A 21521-nucleotide genomic window follows, 5' to 3' on the forward strand; every position below is an offset into this window, starting at 1 on the left:
TAAAATGCAAATGAGGCCCCTAGTCTGTGGGCTGACTGTGAAAACATAGTGGCATTTTTTTCAGAATGTGAATTTTGCTTCTGGACCACCTCCACTTCCTTAGAAGACAGCAAGAGACAATCACCCTCTTTGCTCCCAACTCTGCCTCCCACCATTTTCCACCAGCGATTTCAGGGAGCTGCCAGCACCCTCGGGTCTCATCTCTCTGCTCTGGGGTCTGCTGCTTGTTCATCTGCTTTGTACCTGGCTAACACCTACACCAAGAGGTGAGCCAAATCCCCAGGCCTGCCCAGCAGGAGCCTCTTTCTTTTTTTTTTTCTTTCCCTGAAGGCCCTTGGCCCAGGGCTCTCCGGTCACCACACTTCCAGCTAATTCTGGCTAAATGCTGGGGTGTCTCAGAGGCAGATGCCCCAGGCCCTACAGACCTGGGCTGGTGCTATTCATGCTTCCATCAAGTGATAGAGACATCACTTGAGCCACTGTTGCCCCACCCCCCCATAAAATGAGGCCATTTAACACGAGCTCTTCCTAGGTCCATGAGAGCAATAAACCAGGCTCCCTATGTAAGGCTCATGGTAACCCAGGCTTCATTCCCCTTCCCCCTCTGCAAGAGGACATCATTCCAAGTCCTCCTTAAAATCTCTGGCCATCCATTAAGACAACTCCAGGCACGTCCCTCGAAGGCAATCATGGGCTCCCAAGTGCCCTCTGGGGAAGACTCTACCCAACTCTACCAGCACCCATGTCCAGGTTCTCCCTCAAGTCCTCCCTGTACTCCTCAAAGGGGTGGTCTGTATATGCTGCCACTCCCTCCCTCTCAACTGCCACCCCAACCTTCCTCCCTCAACACTCCACTGAAACAGCTCTAAGTGGGCCACATCCAAAGGTCACATTCTCGTCCTCCTTTCCCTAGACCTTCTGATCCCATTCTGCATTCATCTCTCTGTATTTAGCAAGCAGCCACAGGAGAGCACGCTAGGCAATGCTAGGACACAGCAATGACAAGGCGCACATTTGGCGCCCTGCCTGTCTTCCCAGAGCTTCCTGTGGCCGTCCATCCTCTGATAGGATGGCGCTGATGCCACCGCTTCTCCAACACTCCCACCCTCTCTCTCATCAAGTTATCCCTTAAGGCTCAAAACTCGTCCATGTTTCTTCTCCATCCATGGATTTACTCTAGTGTAAGCTCCTTGGAGACGGGAGCTACGGTTTCCCTACCGCAGCATACTCTGGATGTATTAGGCACCTGACAAACACAGAAAGAGTAAATCCCCAGTACGCATCTCCCACTCAGCTGCCTCTTGCTCCCCTTGGGATTATCATTATCCCCACCCGTGCCTTCTGGAGTCCTGGCCTATTCTCTCCAGTGTCCTCTGCTGGGGGATACAGTCATCACATCAATCCCGTCCACCCAGCCCCATGCCACGTCTGACAATCTCTCCCGGGATTCCCTCACACCCCGCTGTCACTGTCATCAGAAGCCTCCCCTCACTCTCCTGGAGCTCGGCCACCCACCTCCCCCAGGCTCCCTGGACAGAGGGCTAACCTGTCACAAAGCCTGCAGGTTTCCCCATGGAATCTGGTCTACCGTCTACGCTGAGTTCAGGCTCCTTCCCCTAAGTCATGCTGCTCCTCTCATAGTTATCAACTCCTGTCCCAGATCCGAGTAAGGATTAAGCAAGAGCAAGGGAGGCAAACTGACAATATCCAGAGTGGACTCATTTTAAGGGCCAATGAAAGAGAGTGGATGTAGTTAATAGAAACACCCATCGTGAAGCTTATCACTGCAATGATATGTTTATGAGATAGTTCGCTTGTATGCACAAGAAATTAGCAGAAATCAAATAAGGTCAGAGGGACTGGTTATCAGGAAGACAATAAAGCAATGACAAGGAATCAGGTCCACCACCCCCCCACCCCGCCCCCGGGGTAATAAATGGACAGGAGGCAGTGGTGGAAATATGGATCCTAGAATCTGGAACTGTGGCCCCCGGAGATGACCCACACAGTGCAGCTGGGCAGCTGCCACCACGATCTTCCACGTCACAACGCGGATGTCACCTCTCTGCTTCAAACCCTTCCGTGGGGTCCCACTACAGTTGGAATACAACACGAAATCCTCCCTTTGGTCTGCAGGGTCCTGCCCACCTGGCCAGCTGTACAGGCCCTTCAAGGCCCCAGAGCCTTAGCAGAGCCTAGTTTAATGACAACGCTGCTTCTCTCAAGAGGCCTTTCCAGATCCTCCAGGTGACGGGGGTCCCGTCACAGTACCCTGGACCACGATCGGCAACGTCTGTGTGGCTCCCGGAATGTACCAGCTGCTCAGTAACTGTGTGCCGAGGGAGGGTGTCTGTGGCCAACCGCAGGCTGTGGAGGCCACAGAGGCACCATGGACGGAACCTGGGAGGCTGCCCATCTGGCCATTCTCCACACTCCAGGAGGGGACAGCAACACGGTGATGAGCAGAGCAGCGACGTCAGAACCGCCAGCTTTTGGATCACGGGACAGTGTCCTCGGCGGCAATGTTTCTCTTCCAGACATGCTAGGGTAGGAGTCAGCTATGGTGTCAGTTGCGCTACTGCCCGATAGCGCCCCCCCCCCCCCCCCCCCCCCCCCCCCCCCCCCCGCCTTCCTGCCATCCACCTCTTTGCACCCTGGCTGTAGCAGCAGCTGCAGGCACTGCCTGGGGGGGGGTGGGGGGGTGGGGGGAGGGCCTGGCGGCAAAAGCCAGCATAGGGCTGGAGCTGGTCAGTTCACATCTCTGCAAAGTTGAGACCAGTGCACTTCTGCTGTGCGGCAGAAGGTCCCAGAGAAGTCCCTTCGCCACGCTTTATTCAGAACAAAATGACCATCAGTGGCCTCCAAGAGAATCTCTCCCTAAAGTCAGGTTCACCCACATAAAATGTGCCTGACTACTACTTAAAAGAAAAACACAGTGTTCAGAAAATCATCTGAGGGAAATAATACGTTACGGTAATGACAGTGGTAAACATTAAGTTAACCTTGGCGAAAAGGAAATTATAAAAACATCAACGACTCTGCCTGCAGCTATTAAGTAATTAAGGGAACTCTGGTTTGGAGGGTAGAAAGTTCTCTCTCAAGGGGTACAGGGAGGCACGCTGCATCTCAAGAGCCGCTCCACTCCTTCCGTGGTGGAGGTACTTCCAAGGGAAAGAAGGTTCTGGTACTATTATGTTTAGGTAGATGGTGCTTGCTACTTTTTATCATACATAGAATGCTAAAGCGTTTGCTCCACTAATTATTTTTCCCCATTAATCATTATGTTTTATTATGTGTGGCAGTGGACATTTTTCTCAAGGTATCCCGTTTCGGTTAGAGGGCACCCAAGGGGAACATGTAAACCGAAATAATTTTGTTCATGGTCAGCTCTTCCTCGACAGAGGAGAAGCAATGAACAAAACTTCTGGAGTTAACACCATCACCCTTCAAATCCTGGCTCTGGTGTGTATCAGCTGTATAACCTCAGATCAAGTTACTTACCCTTGCTGTGCCTGTTTCCCTAACTCTAACAACAGAATTATATTTTACTTAACGGCTCACAGTGGGTATTACATGAGAGAATTCACAGGCACTGAGAATAGGGCCTTGTATGCATTATTATTTATCAGTAAAGTGCAGTTAGGAAGGTTATGTGGGTATGGCATGAGACCTCCGTATTCCTTGCATACTCTTAACATGCACTGTTCGGTCAGTACTACTCTATCCTGAATGAATACCATTAACTGTAGCTAATCTAGTGACGTCTATTCTGTTCCCTGGGCCTCCTTTTGCTAGTCCCAGGTTGGAAGGGAATATCAGGCAGATCAGAAAAGACTGTGTGTTACTACACGTATTTGGAGGACCTTGGGGTTGTAAGGAAAGGTGGGAAGAAGTATGGCAAGCTTTGCAAAACTTTTTGATGAACTTTTGGTCTATAAACCATAACACATCATCCAGGTCAGTGATATAGGGATCAGAGGGCTTGTGGCACCTGTGACAAATCCAATGATACTTGCATTACAATCGACCTCTTCTAGACGAATGATCCTGCACCACTGTACACAAGCAAAGAAAATGTCAACCTCATTTTACCTGTTTTGCCAATGATTTCAACTCACTTTCCTAGAATAACTGCTCTTGGCTCCAGTCCCTAATTACCTCTGAAACACCCCCAGCAGCTAGGTATAGATTTCCGAAGAGCTGTGAATGCTTAAAGTGTCTGGGGTTCTGTGATGCATATCTATTTTCAAGTGACCCCTGCTAGATTTTTAAGCTTCAAAAAATAGATTTTACGAGTACTACCTTCTCTGTAAATCCCATGGTGCCAAATCCAATGATCACTGTCCAATAAATGGGATTCAGAAAGACCCTGATGAGAAAGCGGCATGCACATTTTCATTAGGCTTCAGGCAAGACCAAAGTCACTAGCCTCAAGTCCACTTACACCCGTCTTTTTTTTTTTTTTTAAGATTTTATTTATTTGACAGAGAGATCACAAGTAGGCAGAGAGACAGGCAGAGAGAGAGAGGGAAGCAGGCACCCCCCGAGAAGAGAGCCCAATGTGGGGCTCGATCCCAGGACCCCAGGACCATGACCAGAGCCCAAGGCAGAGGCTTTAACCCACTGAGCCACCCAGAGGCCCCTCTACTTACACCTGTCTTGTCCACCTTCTGGAAAATGGCACAGCACGATGCCCACATCACATGCCCGCACACAACTAGCCCCCTAACCACAGCTAGTTCACTTGACAGAGAGAGTGTCTGGCACTAATAAAAAACAGACTACAGTTCACCGTGTGCTTACTATGTGCTGTGGGCTGTTTAAGTCTTTTGTACATAATATCTCACTTAATCCTCAGAACACACCATATAAGGAACAACAAGCATTCAGGTCAAGTTACAGTTAAAGAAAGCAAGGTCACAGTAAGTGAATGATCCAGGGCTTGAACCATGGAAAATGTACAGCAATACAGCAATTACCAGAACTGTTTATTTACATCTCAGAGGGAAGGCAACAATCACGGAGTGTCCCGAAACATACATAACCCACAAAGAATTTTGCAATTCCAACTCCTGCTCACAGGTTCAGCATCCCAAGCATTGTAGGGCGTCTGGGAGAAAAGAATCTGAAACAGCTGGAGCTCCTAAGGGGTTCCCAGCCAAAAGGTACACACTGCCTATTAAAATACAATGCGATAAGCACATACGCGATGCCAGGTCTGAGGCAGAGAGGGTGTGTGTTTGTGTGTGTTAGGGGGATGGAGGGAGATGTTTTTAACCCAACATCTGTTTATTCTTCAGCAGACTGGGGTGACACGGAATTGGGGCTTGTAGGGAAACTCTCCTTTACGGTTCTGTCCTGTTGTTCAAACACCTAAGACAATAAAAACGTCCTGCTTGGTAAGCTGTCCTTACAAATAGGCCAGTCCCAAAATTCTTCTCCCATTCTACTTACAAATTAAATTGCAACCGAGTCACACTGCAAAGGCTGTAACAGTGAAAACTTCACACTATATGTTCCACTAATTACCCTGAGAGACACCAATGTTTGGGAATGCTAAAAGCACATGGGTAGGTAAAGAGTGTTGTTTCTCTGAACTGCAGAATAAAACAGTTTCCTCCCAGAAATCAAAGGCCCAGCTATATCACACTGATTTAATTCAACTCTAAAAACTCTAATTAGTGGTTACATAAAATGACTAATTACTTCTCCCCGGTTTTAGACAGTTTCTGCCATGTCACTAAAAAGCCTAGGAGCTGTGTAATCAAACAACCCACCCCCCAGGAAGAAGAATGCTAATTAGCATTGTTGATTGGTGACACAAGCTATAATATTTTCCAGCAACTCTGTAAAATTTATAAACATATCAGGGAAAATGCCAGATTCTTTACAGCTTGCTAGCTTTTGGCATAAAGGTCTAAAAATACATGCATTTCCAACCACAGCCCGGTCTAAGGGTTTAACAAAATGCACGCGCCAGCCACACAATCATCACAATAAAGCGCTCTGACATCTCTTAACGAGGAGCTAAATGGGCTCACGACACCTTCCCGGCTGGGCCATTATACCTGGTCTGTAGATGTGAAAACTGAGCAAGAGATTTCTCAGCTTCGAGGCTCACCAGCTCATCTCCCGGCCGCCAGGCCACGGCTCCGCCCCATGCCTGCCTCCAACCGCGACGCGTTTAAATTTTTATAAAGCTTCACACTTCTCTGGGCGCGTTGCTTGGGGCAGTTCAAAGACTGCAGGAGGAAATGAGGTCCTGCCCGTGGCGAAGGCTGCCCCGGCGCGGAGAGATTTCTTCCAACCCGGACACCTCCGGCACAGACTTGCCGGATGCCTTCCGCTCCACCCCGGCGTTTTTTGAAAGTAAACTCCTACCTGCCTGTTGCGCTCTCCCGGGCGCAACCGGACTCGCTCCCCAGGCCTCTGGGGCCGGCTTAATTTTGTAAGCGAGGTGCGAACACAAGCCGGCTCTGTGCCAGTTTCTGACCCAGGACCCGGCGGCTCCGGGCGCTGGCCGTTACCGGGTCGAGCCCCGCGGCGGGCTGGAAGCCGCGGTGCGCGCCCGGTTCCTGGGGAGCGGAGAGCGGCCCGCCGTCCCCCTCCCCCCGCCGCAGGGCCGGTAGGGCCACCCGGTGCCCCGGGAACGTCGGCCACTCCCCGCCGGCCGGCCGGAACGCGCACCCCGGGGCGCACTCCAAAGTGCGGCCAGGGCAGCAGGCAGCGTCCGAGGCGCGGGGAGGGAGTGCGGGGGTAGTGGGGCGCAGCAGCGAACGCGGGGCAGGGGCCGGGGCAAGCGAGGCGCACCTCGCAGGCTTGGGAAAGGAGTGGGATCTCGGGAGGCACGGTAGGGGTGCGGTGCGGAGGCGGGGAGAGGGCTCCCGGCCGGAGGCGAGGAGGGCGGGGACCCGGGGTCCCAGTCCGGGGTAGGGGGTGCGGGGACTCCGCGGCGGGGGCGTCTCTGAGCCCGCGGTATGCACCCCGCGCCCGGCCTCCCGCGGGACTCACCTCTGCGCCGGCCGTGCGGGCTCCGCGGCCGGCGCTTTCGGCTCACAGCGGTCCGGGCTCTGCGGCCTGCGCTCGGCTCCCTTAGAGGCAGAGCCCCGCCGCCGCCGCCGCTGCACTGCCGCTTTCCGCTTCCTGTCCCGGCGCCGCCCCGCAGCCCGAGCCCAGCCCTGCGAGCCCGGCGCGGCCGCGAGCCAAGAGCAGCGAGCGCGGCCGGCCCCGCCGCGGGCCCAGCCCACCTGCAGCGGAGGGCGGGGCCGACCGGCGTCTTCCCGCCCCCGCCCCCCCACCTCCGTGTCCCCACAGCCGCAGCGCGCTCAGTTTCACACGCTCGTGCACACATGCACACACACAGATCCCGGGACTCACCACACACACATTCAGACATAGTTAACACATGGTACGGGATCAACCCCCCCCCTGCACCCCAGCATACTTGCACCCTCAAACGCGTGTACGCACACACACACAATCATGCACATAATCCAAGCCTGTTTGCCTTCACCGGAGACCTACATTCGTTCATACAACCCAGGGACCAGACCCCCCCACCCACACACACATATACACACACATTCCTAGAACTGAACTACAAATATCCATATACACCCACACCGCAACCAATGTACATTATGCGCACTTAAACTCACACACAGCCAGGGAAATGACCCCACAAATAAACACACACACCCAGACCCCCAGAGCCAGCCCTCCCCCTTGTCCTCCTCTAACAGAGCAATCACTGCCGCCACCCCCACCACCACCTCGTTTTTCTGGAAACTGCTGGAAGAACACACCTCTGAAGGCAGTCAGGCAACACCAGGTTTCGGTCCTGATTTAACAGGGTAGGCTTCCATCTCTGAGTCTCTGTTTCCCTGTCCAAAAAGTGAGGGGATAAGAATGGCAACCTTGCAGGCTCCAGGTGAAGAGTATGGACAGTGGCTGGTGCCCAGTAAGCACTGAACTGTTGTCAACTGTTTCTATGAATGTTTGCCTTCTTCTTACTTAGTTGTCTTGTGTGGGTAGGGCTAGGGATCCCTGTGGAGAGTCTGGAATCTGGCTGGAACCCAAAGCTGCTTACATGATGAGCTCTCTTGTAGAGGCATGCCTAACCAAGTACTGTGGGCAGTTGGTGTGGGGAAACACACACCCACCCTGAGCTAGCCTTAGTTGGGGAACTTGAGCTCCCAAAGCTGTCACTGGCCCCTCACCATCTCTTTCCCCCATCCCTGTAGTCCCCATCGTCTCTCCTATATGTTGCACTTCTTCAGAGGACATCACATGTTCAATGTGCCAACCTTGACCTCCCCCACCCCAGCCTGCCACCAGGTTCCTCTTATCACCCTTGGCAGCTCAGGACATCTGCCCACCCTCATCAATCAGTCACCTGTCTCCAGGGGGCAGGTGCTACTGACTCACGCAGCCAGCTTCCGAAGGGTAAAGCCAGTGGTCCAGCCACCATGCTCAGATGCAGAAATACAGAGCTTTGTAAAAACGTGTCTTTCTGGGGCGCCTGGGTGGCTCAGTGGGTTAAAGCCTCTGCCTTCAGCTCAGGTCATGATCCCGGGATCCTGGGATCAAGCCCCCACATCGGGATCTCTGCGTGGCTGGGAGCCTGCTTCCTCCTCCCTCTCTCTGCCTGCCTCTCTGCCTACTTGTGATTTCTGTCTGTCAAATAAATAAATAAAATCTTTAAAAAAAAAACCAAACGTGTCTTTCATCTTTAAAATGCAGACCCTTTGAGGTTACAACAGGCCACGGACTTCCGTTCCTAGTTATGAGTCTCCTGAATAGTCCCCGTGAAATACACAGATCCTCACTAAATCTCGATGGGAAATGACTCGAATTCACTGTAGCTTATGAAATCTAGACACCTCACCATGTGCTTTTGTGGGAAAGGGGAACCGTGCAAAATAAACTCTATTTTAAGACAATAAATTCACATTAAAATGCCATCTACTCTGTGTTTTAATTTGATAATCTCAAGTATACAAGTGTAAAAGGTAAGAGCTGGAAAACTTTTCCAGAGCTGAAGGATGGTCTGTATAACCTGGAGGCCTGCTCTGGCTCCCATTTTTTACCAGCAAGTGGGTCAGGCTTATTTAGTGCTTGCCTAAAATTGAGTTCTCCAGCTTAACCTGAATTAGTAATGAAGGTAAAATTGTGGGTTCCATCTGCCACTCCATTGTTTCACTTCTCCATTTGTTCCAGACTTAAGTAGGAAAGTGTGGTTCTGTGCTGGGTGCTCTCTCCAGCATGACAATATATGTTTCACAAATTAATGTGTGTATTTCTCCCTTCCTGCCCATTCTCATGGGTAGAATTCTACTTACTAAAATTCTCCCGGGTCTGCCAACATCCAACTCAAATGCCATCTCTTCCCAAAGCCCTCCCTAGTTCTCACAAGCTGAAAACATTCCTCTCCCCTATTTGAATTCACATAGCATTCTGGGTTTCCATACTCACCTTCTTACCTTGCATTGGTTATTCCACTGCCCAATAATGCGCAACTACCACATCTTATTTCTCTTTTTTCTAGCAGAGATCTTTCCACGTAGTCGTTGCTTTAAGAACAAACAAACAAACAAACAAACAAAAAAACCCTAGCAAATGAATGCAGGACTATAAAATACAACTTGCCTTTGGGAAGTTAATAATCTAATCAGGGAACAATCTAATTGAAAAGTTTTGACAAATGCACATAAAGAGAGTTAACAACGGAAGAAAATATATAAAATGCTAAATGCACTAAAGGCACAGTTTTTAAGAAGTCACTTACCCAGCCTTGAGAATTCTGAATACACCTGAAAAACAGCATTTGGGCCTCTGATCAACAAAATAGACTGTGCAAAATCCACGCTTTGAAGTGGACAGACTTTATAAGTAGGAGAATCTCTCACACCCTCACATTAGATATTGTTTACACTTTGTTTACAAACCTTTCTAATAAGCTTCATCGTCTGATTTCTAAACCCACTGTCAATTAGACGCTTAACAGCGAAGAGCAGGAGGTGACCTCAGGAGACCCCAGGGTCTGCAAAGGGAAGCTTGTTTAACTCCTAAATGCCAGTTACCTCTCTTGGCACACTGTCACATCACAGAATAATAGCGATGAGCCCGAGTTATAAAGACTAGATGGACATTCTGTATACAGTAGTCTAAGAAGACAGGAAAAATTGAAAAAAAATCGGAAGGATTTCCATCCAAAATGTTTGAAATGTTATAAAGTGCTGATTCTTTAAAAGGAAATGTTCTGTGAAGGCCACATATGGAAAAGCCACATATTATTTTGGTTAACAATGCCAGTGACAGGATGCTAAAGTATGGGTTATTAGTGTCTCAGGAGAGAGTCACAGGGGACTGGATGGCAGTCACAGTCAACTTGTCCTTACCTTGAGGAAAGAAAGAAATAGCATGAGCAGAGGGGGATGACAAGGCTGGAACAGGGATTGGCTATCTTAAGTGCTTAATAAATAAGAGTTGAATAAATGGGTAAATAGTATTTCTGTTTGGAGTATGGATAGGGGTGTGGGGAGACCAGTGTCTGAGATACGGTCAAGGGCAGTGGCAGAGCAGTTGGGCTCAAGATAAGCACTCATACTGAGACACAGAGTCTTCAGAACTGAGTGGCCAGATTAGAAGGTAGAGAATCTTGAGTCCAGCTCTAGTGTTTGAACTTTTTTAAATAGGCTAGCAACACGATAAAGTGATCATTCACCCACCCATTCATTCAAAAGCATACACTGGGTGCCTACTACAAGCCATGCAATGTCTGAGCTGCTAGGGATACACAGGTAACACAACAAATATTTCCTGAGTACTTACTATGTGCCAGTCCCTGTTCTAGGCAGACAAAAGCTTCTGCCCTCATAAAGTGTATATTCTAGAGGGAAGAGAGAGATGGACAAATGAGGACCATGTGTATTGGGGTCAGAGGGTAAAAGCACTAAGGAGAAAACAAAGCAGGAGAGGAGATGGGGGGGTGAGTGTATGCCCCTCACTCTCCTACAGGAGCTCAGGTTGCTAGATTAGGCTGCTACTTACAGCCTTGTAGCCAATATGAGAGCCCTGTGACGGACCCGGGCATGGGATGGGAACTGCGGGTGCAGAGAAAGAAGGGCCAGCTCGGCTTGCAGAAGCAGCAGGGCTTCCCCTGGCCGTGACCCTGGGAGCCAAAGTTGGAAGATGAGTATTTGGCCGATAAAGAGGGAGGAAACATTCCGGGCAAAGGCACAGAAGTGTGAGAGCAGGCCTAGGAGGCCGTATCAGATGGTGGTGTGCAGCCCTGAAGGGCTGGTGGAGAGCGGGGCAGGGAGGACACAATGTGGGACTGCAGATCTGGAGGCCTGAGGCACTCCAGTGCCTGTGGTGTCAGGGGTCAAGAACAGGAAGGCCAAGATTTTGAAGCGGCATGCACCATCCAGCAGGATGGCAAGGGGGGTGAGCATAAGGGAAGGAGCAGGGCTGGGGTGGGCAGGAGAGGGGTGGACACAGCCTGGAAGAGGGGGCAGACACCACGGTTCTGAAGGCTTTCTGTGGTGAGCAGGAGGACTGGGCTTTATCTGGGAGGCAATCGGGAGTAGGATGAACCGGTCTGAGGTGTGCAGGGTGATTTGCGGAAGAAGGAGTGAAGGCAGGAGGACCCAGTGAGGGGTGGTGAGACATAGGGAATCCGAATGACAGATGCAGGTGGGGAGCCAGGAGGAGGAAGTTCAAAGAGGGAAGGGAAGGTCCGTTTTAGGCATGTTGAATGTCAGTACCGTCGGGGTATGTAGGGGTAAATGATAACAGAACTTGGTATTTTACAGGTCTTATTTATTCCTCACCGTGTGGGAGTTAAATCGTCTGCATTTTACAGAGAAGACGACTCAGGCACAGAAAAGTGGAATATGTTACAGGAGGTCCCACAGCAGCTAAGAACGGAGGCCAGGCTCTGAACCCAGACTGGCTGACCACAGATGCCCCCCTTGAATCCGTGAACTATCCGGCTTTCTGGCAGTGTGGTTTTAGTATCGGGAGGAGACCAGCTGCAGAAAGGTTTTGGAGATTTGTTGACAATACAGGAGATAAAGGAGCAAGAAGTGGGTAGAGAAACGCAGACTGAGAGGCAGAGAGATAAGACAGGGACCAGCAGAGGTGAGCCGGTAGGTGACACAGTCATGCCGTTTCGACAGAGGAAGCCCTCAAGCTTGTTTATAGGAGAAGAAATCGTAGATTTCGAAATTTCAGAAAGAAAGACTAACCAGGGAGACAGCTGGAAGGACAAGTCTTGCACAGGAGAAACAGAGGTGAGTGCACAGGTGGGCATCAGAGGTCAAGGGCTTCTGGGTATTCTCCATGAGGTAGGAGGCAGGAAGCTCCAACAGAAACTGGGAAGCTGGGAGATGAAGTCAGGCCAGGGACAGGAGGCCTATGGAAGGCTTCCCAGGGGCCTTTGAGAATCTGATTGCCATTGGGATGGAAACCACAGAAAAATACACATTCCCCAGTTTTTCAAATAATTTGAATGGACTCACATACCCTGAAGGCCTTCCGGGGACCCCAGACGGAGTGCTCTCTAAAGTCTCTTCTGTGTCTAAGATCTGTCATCTTTAAGGAGTTGAGTGTGAGGTGAGGGAAAGGTGTGCAGTGGTAACTTGAAAAAGCCACTGGCATTGAAAAAGCAGACCTGCTCCGTGTGAAGCCACGGGGCCCACGGGAGCCTAACCAAGCAGTCATGGCCACGGACCAAGTGCACTCCTGGCTCCGCAGTGAGGCCGGGCTCCCATGCCCACGCTGCTGCTCAGCAGGTCTGGGCAGGCGGGCCCACTCCCAGGCCCTGCAGCTATCATTACCTTGGGGGCTGGGAGGGAGCGAAATGTCAGGTAGGGCTCAGATCTCAGCAGCAGGAACCTCCAGCCTGCAGTCAACCCCTGCAGCTTCGGTGGCGCTGTTATCAGCAGAAGGAGAGCGCCGTGGGCAAAGAGCCTCATGGAGACACCAGTCCGCACACAGGGCCTTGGCGCTTCTACGCGTTCCCAGGGCCATTCCACTTGCCTGGGCAGTGCAGGGGATCACACTCAGGGCCCGCTCTGGGCAGGGCTGAACTGGCTAATAATACCTTCTAGGGCCTGGCAGTTTTCTTCGTCGGTGTTGTTTTTAATCTACGGAGTCATCATCAGTAATTCATTACCTATTTATGAGAAACACGAATAACACCCTGCGTACCGCGTTAAGCTAATTACTTGGACGAACACCAGGTGGCATTACTTCCTGAGGGCGAAGCAGCCTCCGGCACTGCAGGCTTGGGCTCAGACCCCTCTGGGCTGAGCAGCAGCCACAGGCATGGACAGAAGGGCCCAGCTTCTGGCCCCCACACAGAGCCACCTCCCCCTGTGTCGTCAAGGGTCTTCCTGGGTGCTGCAGAGGGGAGGGGCGAGTCTGGGCACCGTAGGACACTGCCATTAATCCACCATAGTGACCCCAGTCACTATGGAAAACTCCATAAAAGTATTCATCTTGACTTATTTTCTGCAAGTTTCTCTGGAAACTTTGTTGATTTGTGAACCATATAAAAACGACCAGTCAGAGAGAAGAAATTAGTATTTGGTTTTTTAAAATTAGGTATCAGGCATTATAATTGTCATTTTTAAAAATCTCTTATTTCATTTAGTGGCATTTTCCTGGTAATACTACAATGTGGATACTTTACAAAAGCTCAGGCAGGTAAAGGGACATCCCCCAAGCTCACGAGCCGGAGGATAAACCCAGGTCTTCTGGCTCCCAATCAGGAATTTCTCACTGAACTGGTCATAGATTGCTAAGATCGATTTCTTTTTCTTGTTTCTTGATCCCCCCCCCCACCGCTCGTCTAATGATTACTACCCTCCCCATCCTCCACTACTTTTCTTTTTCTCTACCTTTCCCTTAAAAAAAAAATTCCATCACCGTGTTCTTTGTGTTTTTCCCGCCTTGGTGAGAAACTGAAAGACAAATAATAAATTCCAAGATATAATGAAATTCCTTCTTTTAATTGCAAAAGACTTAAAGTTCTGAACATCTAATTATTTTTGCATTTTCAGGTCAATAATAATTGTTGAGGGTGCATGGGTGGCTCAGTGGGTTAAGCCTCTGCCTTTGGCTCAGGTCATGATCTCAGGATCCTGGGATGGAGCCCCGCATCTGGCTCTCTGCTCAGCAGGGAGCCTGCCAGGGAGCCTGCTTCCCCCTCTCTCTCTGCCTGCCTCTCTGCCTATTTGTGATCTCTCTGTCAAATAAATAAATACAATCTTAAAAAAAAATAACAACATTTTTGGCACGTGAATGTCCGGTTGTTCCAGCACCGTTCGTCGAAAAGTCCATCTTGCTCCACTGCGTTGCTCTTGTGTTTTGGCAGATATGGTTGACTCTATTGACATGAGTCTGTTTTGGTCTTGCTAGTCCTTTCCATTGATCTACTCTTCCCCAGCCTTGTTGGCATCTTCCTGGAATCAGTGTAGAATTCTGGGCCCAAGATGTTTCTTTCTGTCCCTGGGATAGAGGGTTTTTCCTTCTACTCTTCTTCCCACAACAACGGTTCTTTGCCTATCTCCTGGGAGAGGATTTTATACCTTCTCCCAGAAGCCATGGATCTAGAGAGTTCACTATCCTTCCCCCAGTGCTTAGTGCTTTTGCTTCGGAGGAGAAAAGGGGCCAGGGAAGCAAGCGGGGCTTTGTGCCTATCCCCCTCAGCCTTCTGCTACCTTCTTGCCTCCTGTGTTAGAGAGGAGACTCCGCCAGTCTCCTTCCCTGCCCCCAGTCATTCTTGGGAGTGACCAATGGGAGGTCATGAAGAACTCGCATCAGAACCAGCTCTGCTGGTGTCTAGGGCCCCCAGCTGTTCTAAACTGACATGCTGACCCTTCCTTGGCCTCCAAGAATTTGTTAACATTTTAGCTTACTTCTTACTCCTTTGTTTGGCAGCCACATCTGTCTCCCACACTGCCAAAGGAGAGCCGCTATGGGTCCCATTTTGCCTTCTGTCCCTCTGTGGAATTTGGTTTACTTGGTGGCCTTGTGAAGTCAGACTTCTCATGGGCTCCATAAAAAATTATAATTTTTTATTTTTTTATATGAGAAACAACATTCTTTCCAGCTTTCTTCATCCTGAGTGGAAGCCTCATTGTCTTTTCCTCAGATTCACTCCTTTTCTCAAGAGCCAGAAGAGGAGAGTCCCCCATGTTACACATGGGAAGCTGGGCTCTGGGAGAGGTTCTGCTCTCCATTGGTAGGTGATGGCGCTGGGACTTCTCCACTACCAGAAGTGTATGAGGGCTTCATTGGGATGGGGCAGGCAGAAAGGCTGAGGGTCCTGGGAGGTGAGCGTGCATGGGGAATTGAGCTGTCCAGGGGGTGAGGGCCATAGTACTCATACCTCGGTCAGAGGCAAGAATCCAGTAATCAACTAAGAACAAAAAGCCTGACCAGGTGGCTTTCTGAAAACTCACTGGCCAAGAACTGCCCCACCCAGGGTGAAGGGGCATTGAGATGGTGTGATGAGAGCATCCCCACTGCATTCATGGGCCAGGCCAATGTCTTGCCCTGTGCCCTCTACTGTCTGTCCCACTGACCTTCACAGCTATGTCTCCCGGCACACCCAGCCTGCCCCCTCCCCTCACCATCGACCATGCAGACATACTCACCTACTCACCATTTCTGAAGCATGCCTCTACTTTTCCTGACCTTATGGACCTCTTCAAGGTATCTTCTAACTTGCAATGCCCTTCCTCTCCTGCAGAGCTCCTCTCTCCACCTGAGGTTCTGCCAGTCCAGAGCTGAGGATGGGGGAAAGACGTGGGTTGGTGTTTGCATATGGGAAATGAAAGAAAGGCTGTGAGTCAGAACGGCAGGAGGAGAGCGCTCCAGCAAAGGTGGGAGACAACTCCGAGAATACTCAAAGGGGAGGAGAGACTGGCAAAAATTAAATTGCTAATTTTATTATAATTTCAGAACAGCTCTGGAGATATGCCTCGTCTTTGAGTGCTGATGTTTTGCTCAGATGTAGGTGTCCAGCTACAAATGAGAGAATTAGCCCAGCAGGGTAACAGTGACAGCTCATATTGGGAATCCTCTTCCAGGTGGGCCTTGTTGGGGGGACTGGGTGAGGCTCTCTGGGGTACAGACCGAGTGAGCTGAGAGGCAGGGTTGAGGCACCTTGGTGAATGCCTTGAGGGCTTGGGGAAGGTCTAATGCCAGAGTGTATGGAGTCCCACCTTCAGTGATTCAGTACTGTACCCTGTTCTCCATCTCGTATCTTCAAAATGCTAATCTTTCTAAGGGTGATAAGTTCCATTCTTTTGGTTCATCTTATGTTAATTGCAAAGGCTTTGAATCCATGAGAACTGAGTTCAAATCCTGACTCTACCAATTGCCAACAATGAGCACTGTCAATCTTTCGTTTTTAGTTCTTAACTCTCTGATTATGCATTTCCTCGTGGGTAAAAGGAGGATAATGATACCCACCTTCCAGGTCTGTCATGAGGATAAAATGAGACAATGTGCATTTTGCCACAAGAATTGTCCGTTTGTCCATTCACCAAATACTTATTGACCAAGTACCACTCTACATTCAGAAGCAAACAAATTCCCCACCATCATGGAGGTCATGTTCTAGAGCAGGGGAATAAAAAAAATAACTAAACAAGGAAGTATAAAGTAGGTCAGATAGTAAGTACTTTGGGGAGCAATAAAATAAGAAGATAGGGATCCTGGGGGAAGGGCCACTATTACAATTTTCTGTAGGGTAGTTGGAAAGCCTCTTTCATGAGGTGAAATTTGGGCAGGGCCTGAAGGAAGTGAGGGAGTGAGTTTCCAAGATCTCGGGCCGGGGGAGAGTAAACAGAGGTCTGGAGACCCCAGCTTGCTGGGCAAGTGGGAGGGAGTATAGGGAGCTCTGGGTGGCTGCAGCAGCGTGAGGAAGCAGGGAGCCATGGGAGAAGTGGGGCCAAGAAGTGTCATGTCACACAAGACTCCTGGGCCATGAACACTACAGCTTTATCAGATGAGAGCCATGATGGCCTGTAGGAGGGCAGAGCCATGGGCTCCTGGGTCCTGCTTGAAGTGTAGGCTGCAGGGAGACCATTTAGAATGCCACTGCAAAACTGTGCAGGCAGTGACAAGTGAGGTTCTGGATAGAAAGTGAATGTGCTGGAGACAGCAATGGACAGGGAGAGGTAGGGCAGTGTTTGGAGACGGTTCCTCCCCCCCCCCCCATCTAGCTATGACTGTAGGAGGGTTTAGAGAAGGTTCTGGAAATGAGCGTGGGCTCTGACAATTCCTACCCAGGCTCCAGTATGTGTGCTTCTACAGGTGGTTCCCCAAATTTGATCCCATTTCTTTGTCCATGGAGGAGAAGCTGGACCAGATGATCTAAGGTCTGACATACTGAGGTTCTGTGGGTATCCCATGAACATGCAGATACACTTAGAAGATGAGGTAACACAACCAAGTATTAATACCTTGTGTGGGTCCATCTAGCAGTTGTCTACTTGGGGAAGCGAGGGAAGATAGGATGCTTAGAACCCACAAAGGCAGGTGGTGTTACAGCCGGTAAGGGCAGGACCAGGGGCCCACCTGAAGGGACATGGCGTTTTATTCCTTAGCAGAAGGGGGGCAAAAAATGGCCTTCCTAGCATTGCCTGGGGCTGCTCCGAGTCAGCTGCCCACGCTCGCTCACCAGCAGCCTGGCCAGCCCAGCTGCTGAGTGACCTCTTCATTTGCAGCTTGAACCTGAAAGTGTCTTCCAAAGAGAAGTGACTGCCTTTCAAAAAGGAGGCTGTCTCCCTGCCTGGAAGTGCATCCCACTGTAGCTGCACAATTCAGTACGGGCTTCCTGTTCTGTGATTAACTGGCGGAAGTAGTTCTTTGGCCTGAAGGGCACCAGTCTGTCCTTAATGGCCTCTCAGAGAATGTCCTGATTAGGCGGAAGCTTCGCTTAGCCAAGAGAGAAATTTAACAGTGCCATTAGCATTTCAAGTTGTTAAAACGGGGTGGGGGGGCCTCTATGGAATAAATTATTATTGAATAAGAAATTAAAGAAGTCAAATTCAGCAAGAATATAAGTCCAGCCATGGAATAGGGCACACTGAGATTTCAGTAAACTGGCTGCATACTACCCCCAATAAGGAACTCATTGCAAAGGTCATGCTGGTAAGTGGTGATGCCCACAAGCGGAGGGTAAAGAGAGCCCTCACTCCAAGGTCATTCACAATAGGGAATAGGATACCACCTCCATTGATCCAAGGAAGGCATAGACAATGAAGGAGGGCATGGTTCGCAAACTCTGCCGAGCATAGGGTCATCTTTCAAACAGGCAGACTGCTGTGTCTATCCCCAGAGATCCAGTATATCTGGGGTGTGGCCTGAGGTTTGATATCTCTAACAAGCACCTGATTTCGAGTGATCACAGGCCACCCTTGAAAAAACACTGATAGAGGAGGGGAGGGACCAAGGGACCAAGACACCAAGGAGGCTGGGGAGTAGAGGAGTGTTTTGCTGACCGTGGACACTGAAGCTTGGAGCAGAGTAAAGACCATCAAGGCAGCAGCAAGGTAAAGGCTGCTAATTGAGCCTGTGCAGGCTCACCCCTGGTGGCCAAGTATTGGGTCTATCCGGGGAAAGGCAGACAGGGGAGTTGAGAAACTAAGAAGAAGTGAAGGCAGGAGGAGGGTATCTGTGACTCCACCTGGATAAACAGGGAAGGGAGAAGTGGACAATTGCTAAACTATATAACATGCCAATATAATTTACAGTGTGTGTGTGTGTGTGTGTGTGTGTGTGTGTGCAAGCACATGGCTAATTCTGAAACGAAAGGGCTTTGTTTCCAGAAGACTCAATAATTAGAATGTTGCTACTGTGCTGGCACGCCCCTGGCTGAATGTGAAAGAACGTTTTGAACCAAGAGTCAAGCCTTAGGAAGAGGAAAGCTTGTTGTGGAAGCTGGTAGTTTTAGATGGGAAGATGCATTCAGAGGGGTGGACTTGCCTGGCATTTTCCATTCAGTCTGGCATGCAGGAGAGGTGAGACTGTCAGTGCGAGGCTGTGTAAACTCACCAGCCTGTGGTTGGGAGTGAAGCCCCTTTATCTCATAGGACCCTCCCCTCCGAGGGCTCATCCCCTCCACCTGTGTCAACACAGCACTGCAGACAAAGCGGGCGATGAGACAGGTGAGTGAGTGGAAGGAAGGAAGGAGGGTACGGGGCACAACTCCGACAGGGTAGTAAAATCTGTCAGCTTTTCAATCTGGGTCTTGAAAACGATCATTCAGCTGAGATTGTAATTTTGTTTCTCTTGGTTGAAGGAGCAATTTAGAACCCTGGGCAGGTCTACAAAGAAGTATGGAGATAATGAATAAATAGATACGGAATTCTGGCCGGTGGGTTAGAGTGCATGGGGTTTGTAACAATTCTTGAAATCATTCTGCTGCTTTGTCTGCTTTTCTGTTTTTCTGATGTTTGAAATGGGTAAGAGAATCTGAAATGCCACACGTACAAGACTGATTTATTAATTTACAAAACTAGCATAATTGCTGAGAATAATTTTCCTTGTTAGGTCTGCCACGACAAGTCTCAATTGCCGGGAGGAATCCAATATATAAAATTGTGATTATATTTTCAAATGTCTGAGGAAATATGATTAAAATATAAGTGGAGCAAATGTTTAAGAAGGATTTAATCTGTTAAAGTTGTTAGTTGAACATTGATCAAAGAGCCGGTAGAAACGATGTTTTTAATTCTTTTTAATTGCTGGATTGGTAAATAAAACACAATGATTTGTAGGTTGAACTTGAAGGTTTAAGATAGATTAGGTTTTAAAAATTAAAACTTTAACTTTAAATTGCATTTTTAGGTTAAACCTACACATATTAGATTAAACACACACACATAACTGTAATTAGTGTTATCCAGGTATGTACAAAGGCCTTCTTTCCCCATACCACAAAAAGGAAAGAAAAAATTATAACCACATTTTCATCACCTGAATGCAGGGCAGCTCTAGGTCCTGTCCGACACTGGTTGTGATTGTTCTTACTAATTTCTGCCAACCCTATGTGTCAAAAATGATGTTTCATTGTTGTGTTAATTTCCATTTCTATGACCGCTGTGAGGTTGAACATATTTTCTTTTTTTTTTTTAAAGATTTTATTTATTTATTTGACAGACAGAGATCACAAGCAGGCAGAGAGGCAGGCAGAGGGAGAGGAGGAAGCAGTCTCCCTGCTGAGCAGAGAGCCCGATGCAAGACTCGATCCCAGGACCCTGAGATCATGAACTGAGCTGAAGGCAGAGTCTTAACCCACTGAGCCACCCAAGTGCTCTGAACATATTTTCATCTTGAATTGGACACTGACAAGGATCTCAGAATTTTTGCTGAAGTCTCAGACTGAAAGTCATGGGTTGCGTGTACTACCGGATTCTAAGGAGAGGCCCTGGACCCAACTCCACAGCATTTGCTAAGCCATATGGGGGGAAATCCCTTCCCTTTCCCTCAAGCCAAATACGAGGAGCCCAAAAATGCTGCTTTTAGAAAATGGGGGGAGGTAAGGGGGATTGTTTGGGGGACTGGAGGGAAGGGTGCTATGATGATCTGGAGTCGGGTTACTCCTAGACCACAGAAATACTTCCAGAACTCAGAGGACTGCCTCTCCATGGTCCAGCAAAGGCTCTGACCTCTCTAAGATAAAGTTCTGAGGACCACACCAGGCAAGCAACCTAGACCCACTGAAGTGCTGGCGGAGAAGAAGGGAAATCTAGAAGGGTCAGCGGAGGTGGGACATGATAAAAATGATTGAGAGCATTGGCACCACTTACAACAATGCACTCTTTGGTTTATTTCACTACATCTTTTGTATTAAGTCTGGCCTCACCCGAAGGCTATGTTAAGTTTGGACTTAATGTCCGGCATGGTCACGAATGGTGCAAAGACCCATCTTCTTGGGTCACCTTTGCCATTCTGATCATTCCCGAGGCAGCCAGCTGGGCACAGGTATAAACCGACAGCACCTGGCCTCAGCTGCCTTGAATCCCTCTAGCATTTTTCTCTGTGGCTTTTCTGGTGCTGTCACGTGATACACCTGCAAGACCACCCTCGGCCATGCTCAGTCATGTGCCCACCTTGGCTTGCAGAGTTAACACTGTGGGGCTATCCAGTTGAGTCCTCCAAGAAACAGGCTGGGATGGAGTTAGGGGTGTATGTGGTTTATTGGGGTGTAATTCCAATGAAAGACAGTGAGGGCGGGGGGGGGTGAACTTGGTAGGAAATGCCTCTAGGCTTTATGCATCTCAGACAGCTGTGAGGAAACTGGAGGAAGGACCGTTGGACAGGGAGAGTCTCAAATGGTGAGGCAGATCCAACAAAGTGTTGGGGCAACAAGGAACTCTGGAAGAAACACAACCCAGTAAGGGAGTCTCATGTTGGGCAGAAATGGCAAGGTGCTAAGCCCCCCACTGTGCTCACTCAGGAACTGGGTGCTGCTCCAGAAGGACAGGACTGGCTCA

The 21521-nt window shown here is 49.5% G+C and overlaps 1 protein-coding gene across 1 annotated transcript in view; it reads right to left on the minus strand.

Annotated features, from left to right (window-relative positions):
* Positions 1–7145, minus strand: part of VANGL1 (VANGL planar cell polarity protein 1) — a 52896-nt gene extending 45751 nt beyond the window's left edge. Inside the window, 1 exon segment of the mRNA XM_046010191.1 lies at positions 7012–7145. The gene's annotated coding sequence lies outside the window, so the exon portion shown is untranslated.
* Between the last annotated feature and the right edge of the window lie 14376 nt (positions 7146–21521).

This window comes from Meles meles, chromosome 1 (assembly GCF_922984935.1).
Source record: "Meles meles chromosome 1, mMelMel3.1 paternal haplotype, whole genome shotgun sequence".
In the NCBI taxonomy this organism is placed as follows: domain Eukaryota; kingdom Metazoa; phylum Chordata; class Mammalia; order Carnivora; family Mustelidae; genus Meles; species Meles meles.